This window comes from Moschus berezovskii, chromosome 23 (genome assembly GCF_049115385.1).
Source record: "Moschus berezovskii isolate FMDL1 chromosome 23, NW_MosBer_1.0, whole genome shotgun sequence".
Classification (NCBI taxonomy): Eukaryota; Metazoa; Chordata; class Mammalia; order Artiodactyla; family Moschidae; genus Moschus; species Moschus berezovskii.
In genome coordinates, this window is record NC_142482.1 from 55,971,297 (window position 1) to 55,989,575 (window position 18,279).

An 18,279-nucleotide genomic window follows, 5' to 3' on the forward strand; every position below is an offset into this window, starting at 1 on the left:
GGGTCACAAATAGTTGGACACGACTTAGCAACTGAACAACAGAACATATTGAGCTGATAATACTGCAAAATCCTGAGATCCAACCAGTCCATTCTAAAGGAGATCAATCCTGGGTGTTCATTGGAAGGACTGATGCTAAAGCTGAAACTGCAATACTTTGGCCACCTCATGCGACGAGTTGACTCACTGGAAAAGACTCTGATACTGGGAAAGGTTGAGGGCGGGAGGAGAAGGGGACGACAGAGAATGAGATGGCTGGATGGCATCACCGACTCTGTGGACATGAGTTTGAGTGAACTCCAGGAGTTGGTGATGGACAGGAAGGCCTGGCATGTTGTGATTCATGGGGTCGCGGAGAGTCGGACACGACTGAGCGACTGAACTGAACTGAACTGAAATAACCTAATTTTTGCCTCAGTGCAACCTAAAAAGGTGCTTGTGTCCCTTAGAAAGGATATTCCACAGAATATCATGGCACCAATAACCCGAAGATCCCTTCTCTTTCTCAAAACAGCGAACAGTGTAGATCAGAACTAGATGGCTCACCTGTCGCTATACAACCAACTCAGTGTGTATCAGGAGGTCTGACAGAGGAGAGAGAAAAAAAAAAAAAAAGGCGCACAGAAAGGAAATGAACGGAGACAACATCACTTCTCAGCAACCGGAAGGAAAGACACACAGAGGCTGCCACTGGCTGTCTACGCGTGGGGTCGCTCGGTGGGGCCGTGCTCGCAGCCGCCTTCAAATGCGGGTCTGGTGGCCACAGCCAGAAAGCAGCACAGCCACGAGGCAGGGCTGAGCCGCCCCTCCAGCCCGCCCGCCCAAAGGGAGGGTGAGGACGCCAGGGAGCCCCGGGGGCCCCAGCACCGCGGTTCTGCCCCGGGTGAGTTCCCCGACTCTTGCCGCGGCCTGAGGGGCGGGGCGGGGCGGGCGGCGGGGGCTCAGACTCTGGCTTCCTGAGCTGGTGTCCGACAGCTGGTGGTGCTCCCCACCTTGCACACCCTCCTCTGCAGCTGCTGGAGCATACTGCAGAGGGGCAATGAGCGGCTCCTGGTCTCCTGCAGGCTGACCTGGAGACGCTGGCTTACGGGCAGCTTCAGATCGATGTGGTTCTGCATTTCAGATCTTCCTGGATGGGTGCTTCCTGTGTGTAAAGGACATGGCTCCTCCCCCTTCCTGCTGTCAGAGAGCTTCCCCTGCGATGACCCTGAGCTTTTACTTTTCCTAAATTATTTCGGACCCTCTAAGTGTGGGCTGTCACTTACAACCGATGGTGGATCTGAGTCACTTGTAACGTGGTGTTCGGCCTCTGTGGGGATGACTGGGGGACAGGAAGTGGTGACTGAGAATCACTCAGTGAGTGTCTAGACTCTGCGGCAAACCGGCTGTTAGCATCCCCTCTAAGGGGTTTAGAGACAAAGGACACTGCTCTTCGTGTCCACACTGAGTCACCCCAACAGCTCCATCCTTGCATTTCTGTTTACATTAATTCATTTAATGTGTTCGTTCGTTCAATTGCCTTTCTTCCTCAAAGAACTGGAGGCCACCTTTTTATCTTGCTGAATGTATTAATACTTCAAAATGAGAACACACGCAACTTGGAAGGGGGAAAGCCCTTCTAAACGGGTCAGGCGCTGTCCAAAGCTGCCAGGAGGTTGGTGAGCAGGCTGGTCCCCATGCTAGTGACCAGAAGTGAGGGTGGGGGGCTCCAGTCCTTTCAGCTCCTGCTTGGAGAGCCCTTCCCTTCCCCGCAGAAGCTGGTTTCCCATCCAGAAGTGAGTGTGAGGTAGGATCACTCACAACAGAGCCCTGGGAGCCAGCCAAGCGGTCTTCCTCCTATTTTCCGCTTCCTCCCAGGTTTGCTTATTTTTTGGATATTCCTGTTCTGAGGATGGGGCAGAGGGGAGCAGTAGACAGGCAGGGTGAGAGCCATTTCATGTGAGAGCTCCACTGTTTCTCGTGAACTAGTTCACTAAATTATTGAACAAGTGCCTAGTGAGTATTCACAGTGTGGAAGCCACATTTAAGTCAAAACTTCAGTAAGATGGAACAAAACTGACATTGCCCTGCCCTCCCCCCCACAAAAGCTTGCAATCCAGGGGAGAGGCAGACGTTGACTAATCATTGCACAAATGTGATAAGGACCAGACCAGATAGCAGGGAAGCCTGATCTGTCCGGGAGTCAGCGACGTTTCCATACCCGGGGACCAGGAGAACTGGAAAACGCATGCACAAGGCAAAGCATTGGTTAGTGCCAGGCAGGAAACCTGAATTGTCTGGCTAAATTAAGGTGTGGCCAGAGGAAAGAGTAGAGAGGCTCAACAGGAGTCCGGACAAAGAGGCAGCGCTGAAGATGCTGGTCATTCTGAAATTGGTGGAGAAACTTGGAGCATTGTCTTCTGACGTGTGTTTTTAAGGAGTCGCTTTTGCTGCTGTGTGGAGAATGGATGGGAGGGGCCACACCCACAGACAGGGAGACCGGTTTGAAGGCTGATGAAGTCAGCCCAGCAAGGACATCAGTGGGAGTGCAGACAAGACGAGGGTGTCTAGCGAGTATTCACGGTGGAGACAAAACAGAGAGATGATAGACAAAATAGACAGACAGAGAGGCATCCAGAAAGGATGATCAGCAGGACTTGGGGGCAGACAGGAAAGGAGATCACGGGGGGCAAGGTTAAAGGTGATCCCCAGTGTCCTGGTTGGGGCTTCTGAATGGATGTTGATGCTGCTCGCTGAGACTAAAAGGGTTAATGAACATCCAGGCCTGGGATGAGTTCTCTTGGATTTTGGAGGGCCTTGAACACATCCAGGGGCAGATGTCAGCCAGGCTGTTGACATGCTGGCCTAGAGCCCAGAGCAAAGGTCTGGGGATCCTTAGTATATACATGCTAATTTGTGTCATGGGTTTGGATGAAATATTTTTGAGAGAGAACATTAAATGAGAAAGGAGGGGGTGGCTTAGGATGGAACCTCAAGAAATCCTAACATTTAAACAGCGAGAGGAGCGTGAGCTCTCTAAGACTAGGTGCTTTCTTGAAAAGTTAGACACAGAATGACCACATACCCTAGCAATTCCACACCTACCTGCATTCCACTCCAGAGAACTAAAAACAGGGGCTCAAATCAGTACATGCACATGTGTTCATAACAGCAATATTCACAATTGCCAAAAAGTAGAAATAAAAGTCCATCAGCAGATGAATGGATATATAAATTCTTCTATAACCGTAAGATGGAATATTATTGCGTCACATGATAGAATATTGTGTGGGCCTGCATGCTCAGGCCTGTCCAATTCTTTGTAACCCCATGGATTGTAGCCCACCAGGCTCCTCTGTCCATAGGATTTTTCAGGCAGGAATACTGGAGTGGACTGCCATTTCCTTCCCCAGGGGATCTTCCCGACCCAGGAATCGAACCTGTGACTCCTGTGTCTCCCTCACTGCAGGCGGATTATTCACCACTGAGCCATCAGGGAAGTCTTGATAGAACATTCAGTTCAGTCTAGTTCAGTTCAGTTCAGTCACTCAGTCATGTCCGACTCTTTGTGACCCCATGAATCACAGCACGCCAGGCCTCCCTGTCCATCACTAACTCCCGGAGTTCACTCAAACTCACCTCCATCGAGTCGGTGATGCCATCCAGCCATCTCATTCTCTGTTGTCCCCTTCTCCTCCTGCCCCCAATCCCTTCCAGCATCAGAGTCTTTTCCAGTGAGTCAACTCTTCACATGAGGTGGCCAAAGTATTGGAGTTTCAGCCTTAGCATCAGTCCTTCCAATGAACACCCAGGACTGATCTCCTTTAGAATGGACTGGTTGGATCTCCTTGCAGTCCAAGGGACTCTCAAGAGTCTTCTCCAAATAATGATAGAACATTATTCAGCCACAAAAAGGAATGAAGGTCTGATACATGCTACAACATATGTGAACCTCTAAAACATTGTTCTCAGTAAAAGAACACAGCATGGAGATCCAACCAGTCCATCCTAAAGGCAATCAGTCCTGAATATTCATTGGAAGGACTCATGCTGAAGCTGAAACTCCAATACTTTGGCCACCTGATGTGAAGAACTGACTCATTGGAAAAGAACCTGATGCTGGGAAAGATTGAAGGCTGGAGGAGAAGGGGACGACAGAGGATGAGATGGTTGGTTGGCATCACCAAGTCACTGGACATGAGTTTGAGCAAGCTCCAGGAGTTGGTGATGGACAGGGAAACCTGGCATGCTACAATCCACGGGGTCACAAAGAGTCGGACATGACTGAGCAACTGAACTGAAGTAAAAGAAAAAAAAACTAGGTCCCAAAATGTATGATTCCATTTAAATGAAATACCGAGAATGGGAAAATCAATAGAAACAGAATGGAGATTGGGGGCTGGGAGCAGGGAAATATGGGGAACCACTGCTTCAACGGTACGGGGTCTCCTTTCGGGGTGATCCAGTTGTTTTGGAACTAGATAGAGGTGGTGGTTGCCCCACATTGTGGCTATATTGAACATCACTGAATTGTTCTCTTTAAACTGGCTAATTTATGTTGTGTGAGTTTTAGTTCAATATTTTAAAAAGGGGAGGGAGGGTAGGAAAAAGACTAGAAAAGTATAAGCAGAGGTGCAGGGGGACAGACTGACTTTGGTCAAATTATGTAACTTCTGGTGCCTCTTCCTCTACATGTAAATAAGGGGAAATTAGTCACTGTCGTGAAGGGCTGTGGGAAGGATTAAACGTGATTTTTTTTTAACTATATAGCAGAGAAAGGGTGTAGTAGAAGCAGAGTCCTGCCTACATTCTCCAGGCCTCAGCACAACTGAGCTGACTTCTAACAGCCTGAATCTTTATCTCATGACCTGAGGGCTCTCTCCAGGCCAAGTAGAGCCACTTCCATTGCCCAAAGGCAAATGAAAAGCCCCAGGAATTAACTTTCTCATGGGCTACAGATACCCAGCTCCATTAGAGTGGAACACTCAAAGACCGGCTTCACTTCAATCACTCAGTTGCTTCTGACTCTTTGTGACCCCATAGACTGCAGCACACCAGGCTTCCCTGTCCATCACCAACTCCTGGAGCGTGCTCAGACTCATGTCCATCGAGTCAGTGATACCATCCAACCTTCTCATCCTCTGTCGTCCCCTTCTCCTCCAGCCTTCAATCTTTCTCAGCATTAGGGTCTTTTCAAATGAGTCAGTTCTTCACATCAGGTGGCCGAAAGTATTAGAGTTTCAGCTTCAGCATCAGTCCTTCCAATGAACACCCAGGATTGATCTCCTTTAGAATGAACTGGTTGGATCTCCTTGCAGTCCAAGGGACTCTCAAGAGTCTTCTCCAGCACCACAGTTCAAAAGCATCAATTCTTTGGCACTCAGCTTTCTTTATAGCCCAACTCTCACATCCATACATGACTACTGGAAAAACCATAGCCTTGACTAGATGGACCTTTGTTGGCAAAATAATGTCTCTGCTTTTTAATATGCTGTCTAGGTTGGTCATAACTTTCCTTCCAAGGGGTAATCGTCTTTTAATTTCATGAAATGGTAATTTACGTTCTTAAAAAAAAGAAAAAGAATTTCATGGCTGCAGTCACCATCTGCAGTGATTTTGGAGCCCCCCAGAATAAAGTCACCCACTGTTCCCACTGTTTCCCCATCTATTTGCCATGAAGTGATAGGACCGGATGCCATGATCTTAGTTTTCTGAATGTTGAGCTTTAAGCCAACTTTTTCACTCTTCTCTTTCACTTTCATCAAGAGGCTCTTTAGTTTTCTTGGTATCTCTAATTTTCTTGAAGAGATCCCTGTCTTTCCCATTCTATTGTTTTCCTCTATTTCTTTGCATTGATCACTGAGGAAGACCATCTTAACCTTTTCTCAATGTTTCTTCCTGGACTTATGCCCCTGTTGCCCGCAGTGGCAGCTGGCTTGGTCATGTGCCCTTTCTGGCTTTCCTCTCTTCTCTTTTCACTCTTCCCTCCCCCCAGCACTCCTCCTACCCACTCAAGGGCCCTGGGGGGGAAGGGCCCTTCTCATCCCCTTGTGAGATTCCACTTGGAGAAAGGCCCCAGGCCCCAGAACTGGGGAGGGTTCATCAAACTCAGCACATCCTACACAAAACTGTACCACGTGAAGACACCTCCCACCTCAAATCGCCTCCACTCCCCCTCTGCCTTCTGGCCTCCCCATAACTCATTTAATCAAAATTTCCAAAGTGTGGGACATAATACGTGGGTATGGTAGCCAACACCAGATGTGGCATTTAATCACACTGAGTCACTCGACTTCGTCACTGTGTCATGGAGAAAGATCTTTTCCATTTCACTCTTTTCATCCTTTGATGTAGTCCTGATCTGAAGACCCGTCTAACTGGGGCCATTTACCTTTTCCACAAAGAGAAAGTAGACCTCAGGCTATAAGCCATCAGCAGGCAGTGGTAGCTAGCTAAAATTTAATAGCATGGTTTTGTCTTCCAGTAACCACAGTGGCACTGGCTTTTTATTTGCAGAAATGGCATGAAAGGTTTTTATTTTTTAATTTACATATCTGTAAGTTTAAAAGAAGGCATCTTTATTTATTTTCCTTTTTTTGTTTTTGTATTCTTCCAGGTTTTTTGAGATATAGTTGACATACAGCAACAAATAATTTAAGGTGTACAACATAATGATTTGACTTGCATACATCACGAAGTGATTGTCATAGCAGAACATCCATCATCTCATATAGATACAACATTAAAGAAATTGAAAAAAATATTTTTTCCTTGTGACGAGAATTCTTAGGATTTATGCCCTTAAAAACTTCCATATATAACGTAGACAATGTTAATTATATTTGTCATGTTGTATGTTATCTGGTGGTTCAGCAGTAAAGAATCCGCCTGCCAATTCAGGAGACGAGGGTTCAGTGCCTGGGTCAGGAAGATCCCCTGGAGAAGGAACTGGCAACCTGCTCCAGTATTCTTGCCTGGGAAATCCCATGGACAGAGGAGCCTGGCAGGCTACAGTCCATGGGGTCGCATAGAGTCGAACACGACTGAGTGACTACACCACATTACATCCCTAGTATTTATAACTGGAAGTTTGTACTTTTTGACCACCTTCATCCAACTGGCCGTCCTCCACCACCCTGAAAGTGAGTCAATTTAAAGTAAAGGACCATGTCCCTCCTGGTTCTGGCAGCACACTCGATGAGGAAACCCCGACAGGTGGGGCCTGACGGAGGGAGGACTCGGACAGAGATCCGCGAGAGCAGGTGCTCCCCAATGGCATGGCTGCGTCCCGTCCACCCAGCTGCAGGGCCAGGAGGGACGGACGTCCTAGGCAGGGGCTGGCTGAGCCAGCCTCGTGTGTGCCCCAGGCTTTTTTGGTCATTAAAATAAGCAACTTCACTGTGCCCACCATGGCTCCCACATGTCCAGGCCATGAGGGGAAAGGCTGCCTGAGATAGACACAGCCCCAGGCTCCTGGTCGGGGAGTCCTGCCCTGAGGACTGAGGCTGGCCATTCAGGAGTAACTCAGCAGAGGTGCCGATACACCCACTGTCCTTTGCACATTCACTTTAGATTAGAAGCTGTGGTGGAAGGAGGTCTATAACTCAACTGTATTTAATTTTTTTAAGCTTTTTTTTTTTTTTGGCTGTGCTGAATCTTCATAGCTGTGCAGGCTTTTCTCTAGTCGTGGAGAGCAGGGGCTCCTCTCTAGTTGCGGCGCGCGGGTTTCTCACTGCTGTGGCTTCTCTTGTTGCAGGGTACGGGCTCTTCGGGCACATAGGTTCAGTAGTTGTGGCTTCCGGGCCCTAGAGCACAGGCCCAGTAGTTGTGACGCATGGGCTTAGCAACTCCAAGACACGTGGGATCTTCCCTGACCAGGGATCGAACGCGTGTCTCCTGCATGGGCAGGCAGATTCTTTACCAGTGAGTCACGGGCAGCCCTTCTACTTAATTTCTATTGGCGGCTGTTCTTCCCCAAGTCCTTCCCTCCACTTTCCAAGGAAGTTGGTGAATGAGGGGCGCTAATCCAGATCCCTTTCACTTGAGAAAAAATTTTAAATGCGTGAAACATTTCGTGCTACAAAGAACTATATGTGATGTGCACGTACGTTCTAAATAATAGTAGAAGTAAGAAAACAAATATGTGTGTACCCACTGCCCACCTTCCCAACACCTGAAGGGACATGCTGTCTTAAATTTTGTATACATTACACTCCATTATTTTTCTTTTTAGACTGGCCTCACATGCCTATACGTATACGTGTATAGGCAATTTATACGTGATTAATTTATATGCAGTTTATGTGTATATGCAGTTTATTTGTGCCTGTTGGGGCACTTAAACACGTGTAATCATACCATATACATTCCTCCATAACTGACTCTGTGACTCGGTGTCGTTTTGGAGGGTTATCCATATGGATGCAAGCAGAGGCTGATGACTCATTTTCGTGGCTGTGAAGCATTCTGTTGGGTAAACAAGTGACAGTCTACTTATCATCTGTATCAGTTGACAGTCCTAGGTCATTGCCAAAGATGAAGGTTCAAGAATGATTGCAAGAAGGCATGACACTGAAGTCGCTCAGTCGTGTCCGACTCTTTGCAACCCCATGGACTGTAGCCTACCAGGCTCCTCCGTCCATGGAATTTTCCAGGCAAGAGTACTGGCGTGGGTTGCCATTTCCTTCCAAAGCCTCCCCAGTTTCTCCCTCTCTCATGTACAAAACCCTACCAGCAGAGGTGTGAAGCAGCTTTGCCTTATGTGAGAAACTGGCTTTAACTGGGGGTAACAGGTGAACGAAGTAGGCACCTAAAAGCCAGAAGGAAAAAAGCATCAAAGGAGGAAAGGGTCCTTAAATGAAAGGAAGGGAGAAATAAAAATGACTGGCCATGGCATCACAAGGAGTCGGGCATGACTGAACGACTGAGCACACATCCACGGAGGGAAAGAGGAAATAGAACTTTCTCCCGGAAGGAGAACGGTCCCGACTGTGGGCACGTTCCGGGAAGCTTTCACGCTTGCTGTCCACTTCCCCACCCACAAACCCTTAGTGCAGGGATCTGTGGGATACTTAGTTTCCAAAAGTACCCTTTGCCAAAATCAGAGTCCTAACCACTCTGCTAGATCCTAAAGAGTCCACTTTTCATGCAAAACTCCCCTGGAGCCTTCCCACTAGTGTATTTTTAGATTCATCTTTTCTTTAGAGTATATGGGACTGTTTAGCACATAGTCATCAAATGGTGCCGTGTCCGTGAACCTCTCATAACCTTTTGGCTATTTCCATGACTCTGAAATTCCCCACCCACAGCTTCACCCATAAGGAGTGGAAACATTTAGAGGAAGTGATACTGTCAGTGGCTGAGCATCACCATGGGAAGTATTTTCCCCTAAAAGCACGGTAGTGAGCCTGTACCATCACAGCACGGCTTCAGCAAGTCCTGTGTTCTCTCAGTACCTGTGTCTCCAGAGGGAAAGTGTGCGGGTGTTTTACATCACAGGAGAAACAGAACGCTAGGAGGTAGTGTGCTCTGTCCATCCACAGCGTGGAGACGTGGAGGTCAATAGCAAGTGTCAGGGTTTAGGAGGGCAGCTCTCGAGCCAACCACTTGGGTTAGAAGCCCTCCTCTGCCAGCCAGCCGCTGTGTGCTCCTGAGCAAGGTACTTTACCTTTCTGTTTCTCAGTTTCTCATCTGCAGCGAGGCAGTAATAACAGTCCTACCTCACTGGGTGGTTTTGAAAGTTATGAGTCAATACCTGGTTTTGAGTGTTCCATTAATCAACATACACCAAATCCCTCAAGCAGTTATTTGACACATTTAATGCTCAATATTTATTAGCTGAGAAGAGGAAGAGGAGGAAACAGAATAAGCTTTTAAAAGAAGAAGAATCTAAAGAATGAGTGGGATTTGACAAGAAAATCCCATAAAAGGAGAGTATGGAGATATATATTTAGAGAAGTCTTCTAGGATGAATGAGTCAATCCAATTAAATTCAGCTCGACCTCTGTAAAGAAAGTCAAAATGGTATACATCTCATTACCTAGGTGATAAACCGGATCACAGAGGTACAAGTATCAAAAGGAGATTTAGGGAGGATTTTGTAAAGTTAGCTTTCCCTTGTTATCATGTTGACCAGCCTGCATATCAGCAAATATTAATGGAGTCCCTACAATGGTCCCTGCCAGCATGGATCTTTTTTTCAAGTGAGTTTAAAGTCAGAAAATTATTGGGATCATTTGTTTCATTTGTGTTGGTTTGTAAGGTACCCAAATATTAGTTTCCTCATCATTAATAAATAGAAAAAAAAAATAGAATTTTTTTCTTTCCGGGCATACATTAGAGCTTGCAGGATCTTAGCTCCCTGACCAGGGATTGAACCTGTGTCCTCAGCAGTGAAAGCTCACAGTCCTAACCACTGGTGCACCAGGCAAGTCCCTGTATTACCTTTAAAGCATAGACAACTCTTGATTTTCTGTATTAATGAGGACTTACAGGAATAAATCGGAAAGGCAATGGCAAGCCACTCCAGTACTCTTGCCTAGAAAATCCCATGGATGGAGGAGCCTGGTAGGCTGCAGTCCGTGGGGTCGCTGAGGGTCGGACACGACTGAGCGACTTCACTTTCACTTTTCACACATTGGAGAAGGAAATGGCAACCCACTCCAGTGTTCTTGCCTGGAGAATCCCAGGGACGGGGGAGCCTGGTGGGCTTCCGTCTGTGGGGTCACACAGAGTCGGACACGACTGAAGTGACTTAGCAGCAGCAGCAACAGGAATAAATATAATTGATAGGTTAAATGTTTATCTGTAAGTTAAATCATCGTCGTTTGCCTCTTAAGTTCAATGCCTTCCCCCATCTGTCTGGATTTCTGGTTATCCTTCTCTCCTCTCTCATTCTCAATTTGCAAACGGCCACCTGGGCCCAGGGGAGACGGAAGAAGCAGCTGTGTTATTCTCCCCAGTACATTCTAAGCAGCCTCTTGGTCACTGAACAAAGTGATTGGCAAACACCTTATCACCGTCTTGCAAGAAAGAAATGCAATGGGTCCCTGAAACACTGGGGCTTCCCTGGTGGCTTAGTGGTAAAGAATCTGCCTGCCATGCAGAAGACCCAAGTTCGATCCCTGGGTTGAGAAGATCCCCTGAAGGAGGGCATGGCAACCCACTCTAATATTCTTGCCTGGAGAATCCCATGGACAGAGGAAACTGGTGGGCTATGGTCCATGGGGTCGCAAAGAGTCGGACATGTCTGAAGCGACTAAGCAGCAGCAGCCCCGAAACACTGAGGCTTATGCTTATGACCCCTTACCACACAGCCTTGTGAGAGCCAAGATCCTGTCATGTATATCTCTGATTGTTCAGACAGGAAAGCCAGACATTTCATAGTTCGGCAGGATTAATTTGCAAGGGGTGCTCTTTGGAAGGTGCCAAAACAGCTTGTAGCTAAATTGAAGTAACTATGGTAATTAGTTGGTCCAAAAGGGTATTTTTCACCCTTAGAATCGCATTGCCAAGGACAGAGCTGAGGAACTTGGTCTTCAGGGAAAAGTTAAAAAAAAAAAAAAATCAGACAGGAACATTACAAAAATTTCCACCGAAAAACAAGTTCCTTAGAAGAAAAGCTGAGAGATTTGCTAATTTGCGGCTTTCTCTGAGCCTGAGGATGGTTCTCAGCATTTGGGAAGAAAACACAGGGTGTTTGAATGGTGGTGATGGGAGAGGGGACTCCAGGCAGACAGATGGGAATACAGCAGGGCAGGGTGAGTCCTTTAGAATAAGGATCCATTTTAGAGCGAACTGCACCGGAGGATGAGTCCAATCTGCTTTCTCCAAGATTCTTACCAACAGGACAGATTGATAAAACATATTTGGGCTGCTGTTTTTCAAAAGTTCAACCCTCTAATAACTTTAGCAGGCACATCATGCTAAGCTGCCTGAATTTCAAACATCTCCTTGCTGTAGGATGATCACAGTAGAGAGGAATGTTATTCTTATCCAGCCATTGGCAAGACTTGGTCTTCCTTAATCCCAGAACCTAAATCACTGGCTACTTCAGACTCTGACCTAAATCTTAATTGATGCCATCGCCTGTTTAGACCACTGTGTGTGTGATTTCAGCCAGACAAACCCAGGAGGAAGGATTAAGGTGGCTGCAGTGGAGAACGGCTGACATTCTGACCAGTCACGCCGTGAGTTTATTGCAACACCCCTTACCTTTAGCTCTGTAAGTTTCTCCTCCTGAGGCAACCCTCCTGTCTTGACATCCAGCGTGGTGAAAACTAGGTTTTTGTTTCATGTTTTTTATTTTCCTCTCTAATCTTGGTGCTCGTTAACATCCCTAGATCAAAATGTTAATAGCTAATAAACATTTAGATGTGTGCCATCATGTCTGACTCTTTGCAGCCCCATGGACTGTAGCCCACCAAGTTCTGCTGTCCATGGGATTCTCCAGGCAAGAATACTGAAGCAAGTTGGCTTCTCCTTCTCCAAGGGATCTCCCCTCCCTTGGAGGGGATTAAGCCTGTGCCTCCTGCATTGACAGGCGGATTCTTTACCACTGAGCCACCAGGGAAGCCAACATTAAGGTGCTAATTTACAATCCCATCAGAACACTGTCCCACATCAACTTATTTAAGGTTCACAGCAGTCCTGGGGAGTGTTATTAAATCCTCCACTCTACAGAAAATGAAACTGAGGAGACCAAGGTGATATGAAGTGCCTTATGTGAAGTCAGGCAAGTGATCATTTGACAACTGCTAAAACTGAAACCACAGTCTTTCAAATAAGGTATTTGCATAAAGATGTTCATCTAATGACTAAGCAACTCCTTGCAGCATAGATGCCTTTGGTGTGAAGACACTGATTTTTCTTAGAGGAAAATTCATTTATTTAAAGATGGGAGGCTTTTCGTTTTATTCCCATCTTTCCCTTGTTGCTTTAAAGTGCTAGCCTTTGAAGAGCCAAGCTTTCCTGTAGAAAAATCTACCGTATTTATGAAGTGATCCTTGAGTACCACCAGTTTTTCTTCTTAAATTCCATTTCCTTTTTCTGGCGCTTGTTGTGACCAAGTCCTCTTTCCATATGCCTAATATCCATGGGCTCCTTCTAATTTGACTTTTATCAAAATGTGCTTGTTGGCAAAGATTTGATCTCTTTGATTTTAATTGGTGGGATGTCAAGCTGTTACTCTCCTGCTAGTTCCATTTTAAGTCATATTCCTTGCTATGAAATGAGAAACTTGCTTCTCTAGTAAGGGGGGTTTGGGAGAGTAGATGGAGATGAGGTTTTAAAACAAGGACAGCTTCCTTTACCCTCTAAATTCTACTATATATTTGTACTCTGCTTAGCCAACTCCATCTCTAACTAGAGCATCTTGATCCATCAACTGAAGCATCATAGCAACTTGCCACACGTTTGTTCTGACACATAGAAAACAGGCATTTAGAAGAAAGTTGTTTTTCTTTGGACTTCCCTGGTGGTCCCATGGTTAAGACTTCATACTTCCAATGCAAGGGGCTCGGGTTCGATCCCTGGGAGGGGAAGTTCTTTGTGGCATGGCCAGAAAAACGCAAAGGTTGTTTTTCCTTTGAAAGCAGTGCAAGAATATGTCTGTGGAATGCTGGGGTCATTTAGTTTCCTCAGTGGAAAGAAACAGGATGTTTCTGCATTAATTAGAAGGTTTGAAAAGTAGGAAAGAGTACGGGTGATTGGGAAATAATTTCAGCAAACAGAATGTTAAGTATTCTGTTGTCAGACAATGTGTTCCGTTTAGAGAACAAGTAATAGAAACTATGGTCACCATAATGAAAGAGGGTGAAATCACCCCTTGCTGTCCAGCTTCTGCCCCAGTTCTTCTGAACACTCAGCCTGCTGTACTGACTCCATCACCGATCGCACAGTGTCCAGTCTCCAGTGGACACAAGGAGACCATGGAAGAGGTGAAGAAAGAGGAAAGAGTCGAGGCTCCAGTTAGCTGTAAGGAAAAAATGTTATAATAAATACTGTTAAAAAGAGTGGGATGAGTTCCGTATCATTCCCCTCCCTTTTCCCTCCCCCTAGATGTTTCAGCTTCTTGAAGACATTCTACTTGTCACTGAGCTGCCGGAAATGTGTGGTCGATTTCCTGATGAGCATGTGGAAAGGATGGGTGGCTGATGCATAATAAAACAATAGTAGTTTTATTGAGCATTTAGTATATTCTGAGCAAACAATCCCCCCTTTAACTCACAATCTCCCAGTGAAGGAGGTATGATTACTGTAATTCTGGAGCCTCCACGGGGGTTAGAAGCAGGGGCTCTGGAACCAGCCTGCCTGGATCCAAATCCCAGCTGTGTCATGTGCCGCTGTGTGACCTTAGGGCAGTTACTTAACCTCTCCATGAATCAGCTTCCTCACCTTCAAAATTAAAGCAGAGACATCACTTTGCCAACCAAGGTCCGTCTGGTCAAGGCTGTGGTTCTTCCCGTGGTCAGGTATGGATGTGAGAGCTGGACTGTGAAGAAAGCTGAGCGCCGAAGAATTGATGCTTTTGAACTGTGGTGCTGGAGAAGACTCTTGAGAGTCCCTTGGACTGCAAGGAGATCCAACCAGTCCATTCTAAAGGAGATCAGTCCTGGGTGTTCATTGGAGGGACTGATGCTAAAGCTGAAACTCCAATACTTTGGCCACCTCATGCGACGAGTTGACTCACTGGAAAAGACTCTGATGCTGGGAAAGGTTGGGGGCGGGAGGAGAAGGGGACGACGGAGAATGAGATGGCTGGATGGCATCACCGACTCTGTGGACATGAGTTTGAGTGAACTCCGGGAATTGGTGATGGACAGGGAGGCCTGGCGTGCTGTGATTCATGGGGTCGCGGAGAGTCGGACACGACTGAGCGACTGAACTGAACTGAACTGAATGTCACACACCTGTGTCAGGGTCTCCAAACCCACCCGTGGGTTTGATGTCTCATTGGAGGACACACAGGACTCAGCATATAACCATACTAAGATCTATTACACCTATCCACGGGATTCTCCAGGCAAGAATACTGGAATGGGTTGCCGTGCCCTCATCCAGAGGAACTCCCCAACTCAGAGATCCAACCTGAGTCTCCTGCGTTGGCAGGCAGGTTCTTTACCACTGGCACCACCTGGGAAACCCAGCTATTACATCAAATGCATACAAATCAAACTCAGCAAAAGGAAAACAAATAGGGCAAAGCCCAGAGGAAACCAGGCCAAAGCTACCAAGATTCATCTCCCAGTGGAGTCACATAGGACATGCTTAAATCTTCCTGCAACGAGTTATGGGAGGTGTGAAGTGGTGTCTACCAGGAAGCTCATTGGAGACTCAGGGCTAGAGCATTGACTGAGCACTGGTTGGTCAGGCACCCTCTGTGTGACATATCAAAATTCAAGATTCCCAGGAGGGAGCAGCATAAACCCCATGTTTGTACAGTTAGGTGCAGTGAATAATTCTCCTCGGAATGATAGGAACCGTCTTGAAATCCAAGTTCCAAGATGCTGCTAATGGTCAGCCTTGCAAGCAAGTCTTTTTAAGGATAGCAACCTCAGGCCTGCTGTGTTAACTCTTTTTTGTACATCACCTCATTGGATTATTGTGAAATTAGATGAAGTAACATATATCCACTCCAGTATTCTTGCCTGGAGAATCCCATGGACAGAGGAGCCTGGCAGGCTACCGCCCGTACGGTTGCAAAGACTTGGACACCACTGAGTTAGCGCAACATATACCTACTGCTTACAACAGTGCTTTATACTTAGGAAGCCCTGAAAAAGTTTTTAGCCATAATTATTAAATGGAAAAAAAAATACTAGGTTTAGAATGCTGGTAGGACTTCCCTGGTGGTCCAGTGGTTAAAACTCTGCACTTCCAATGCAGGGGACATGTGTTATATCCCTGGTCAGGGAACTTTGGTAAAGAATCTGCCTGCCAGTGCAGGAGACATAGGTTCGATCCCAAGATTGGGATGATCCCCTGGAAAAGGAAATGGCAACGCACTCCAGTATTCTTGCCATGGACAGAGGAGCATGGTGGGCCACAGTCCATGGGGTCGAAAAAGAGTCAGACATGACTTAGCAACTAAACAACTCCAACTCCAGCTCAACTTTCACCAGGTTTTCGTGTCTTTGGCTATGTCCATGGAATGGGTAGTAGATGCATTCGCCAGCCAGATGCGAAGGTGCTGTAGACAACTATGGCACAGTCTTATTAAGCTGAACCAAAGAAATCCTTGTAATAAATTGTAGTCCTTGACTACAATTGAGACGGAATCCCATTGAGCAGAATCTTTTAATTAAAAAAAAGAAAAAGATTTAGAAATGGGACAGGGCTAACAGAATACTTTGAATATTGCCTCAATAGTTCAGTTCTCGGAGAAGGCAATGGCAAGCCACTCCAGTACTATTGCCTAGAAAATCCCATGGATGGAGGAGCCTGGTAGGCTGCAGTCCGTGGGGTCGCTAAGGGTCGGACACGACTGAGGGACTTCACTTTCACTTTTCACTTTCCACTTTCACACATTGGAGAAGGAAATGGCAACCCACTCCAGTGTTCTTGCCTGGAGAATCCCAGGGACGGGGGAGCCTGGTGGGCTTCCGTCTATGGGGTCACACAGAGTCGGACATGACTGAAGTGACTTAGCAGCAGCAGCAGCAGCAGTTCAGTTCTAAAAGAGAAACTTTACAAGGAAAGAAATTAAATTAAAAGTATGCATTATCCATGGGGATTGCAGTATGGTCATACAGTATGATGAAATGAAGAGTCTAGGAGCAATAATTCATTTCGACCTTTAGTATAGTTCATTGTTACACATATGCCTCTTCCAATAAATGAAACTTTTTGTAAACTTCCTAGCCATTTTGTCCCCCGTAGAGCCGCATGTCAAGTTTACACATGGTAAATGGTCAATAAAGGTCTAATCCTTTAGCATTCAGTTCCTCATATCAGTTCAGTTCAGTTGCTCAGTCGTGTCCGACTCTTTGCGACCCCATGGACTGCAGCACGCCAGGCTTCCCTGTCCGTCACCAATTCCCCGAGCTTGCTCAAACTCATGTTTTTTGAATGTTGAGCTTTAAGCCAACTTTTCCACTCTCCTCCTTCACTTTCATCAAGAGGCTCTTTAGTTCTTCTTCGCCTTCTGCCATAAGGGTGGTGTCATCTGCATATCTGAGGTTATTGATATTTCTCCAGGCAATCCTGATTCCAACTTGTGCTTCATCCTTCCCAGCATTTCTCATGATGTACTCTGCATATAAGTTAAATAAGCAGGGTGAGAATATACAGCCTTGACGTACTCCTTTCCCAGTCTGGAACCAGAGCGTGCTTGCTTCTTGACCTGCTTCTAACTGTTGCTTCTTGACCTGCACACAGATTTCTCAAGAGGCAGGTCAGATGGTCTGGTATCCCCATTTCTTGAAGAATTTTCCACAGTTTGTTGTGATCTACACAGTCAAAGTCTTTGGCATAATCAATAAAGCAGAAGTAGATGTTTTTCTGGAACTCGCTTGCTTTTTCAATGATCCAACGGATGTTGGCAAATTGATTTCTGATTCCTGTGCCTTTTCTAAATCCAGGTTGAACATCTGGAAGTTCACATTTCATGTACTGTTGAAATCTAGCTTGGAGAATTTTGAGTATTACTTTGCTAGTGTGTGAGATGAGTACAATTGTGCGATGGTTTGAATATTCTTTGGCATTGCCTTTCTTTGGGATTGGAATGAAAATTGACCTTTTCCAGTCCTGTGGCCACTGCTGAGTTTTCCAAATTTGCTGGCATATTGAGTGCAGCACTTTCATAGCATCATCTTTCAGGATTTGAAATAGCTCAACTGGAATTCCATCACCTCCACTAGCTTTGTTGGCAGTGATGCTTCCTAAGGCCCATTTGACTTCACATTCCAGGATGTCTGGCTCTAGGTGAGTGATCACACCATCGTGATTATCTGGGTCGTGAAGACCTTTTTTTGTACAGTTCTTCAGTGTATTCTTGCCACCTCTTCTTTCTTCTGCTTCTGTTAGGTCCCTACCATTTCTGTCATTTATTGTGCCCATCTTTGCATGAAATGTTCCCTTGGTATCTCTAATTTTCTTGAAGAGATCTCTAGTTTTTCCTATTCTGTTATTTTCCTCTATTTCTTTGCATTGATCACTGAGTGAAGGTTTTCTTATCTCTCCTTGCTATTCTTTGGAACTCTGATTCAAATGGGTGTATCTTTCCTTTTCTCCTTTGCCTTTCACTTCTCTTCTTTTCTCAGCTGTTTGTAAGGCCTCCTCAGACAACCGTTTTGCCTTTTT

General features: G+C 46.1%; 1 protein-coding gene across 1 annotated transcript in view; it reads left to right on the forward strand.

Annotated features, from left to right (window-relative positions):
* The first annotated feature begins 674 nt into the window (after positions 1-674).
* The window catches only part of NEDD9 (neural precursor cell expressed, developmentally down-regulated 9), a 194,465-nt gene continuing 176,860 nt past the window's right edge, over positions 675-18,279 (forward strand). The window contains exon 1 of the mRNA XM_055405924.2: positions 675-883. The gene's annotated coding sequence lies outside the window, so the exon portion shown is untranslated. The remainder of the gene's footprint in view (positions 884-18,279) is intronic.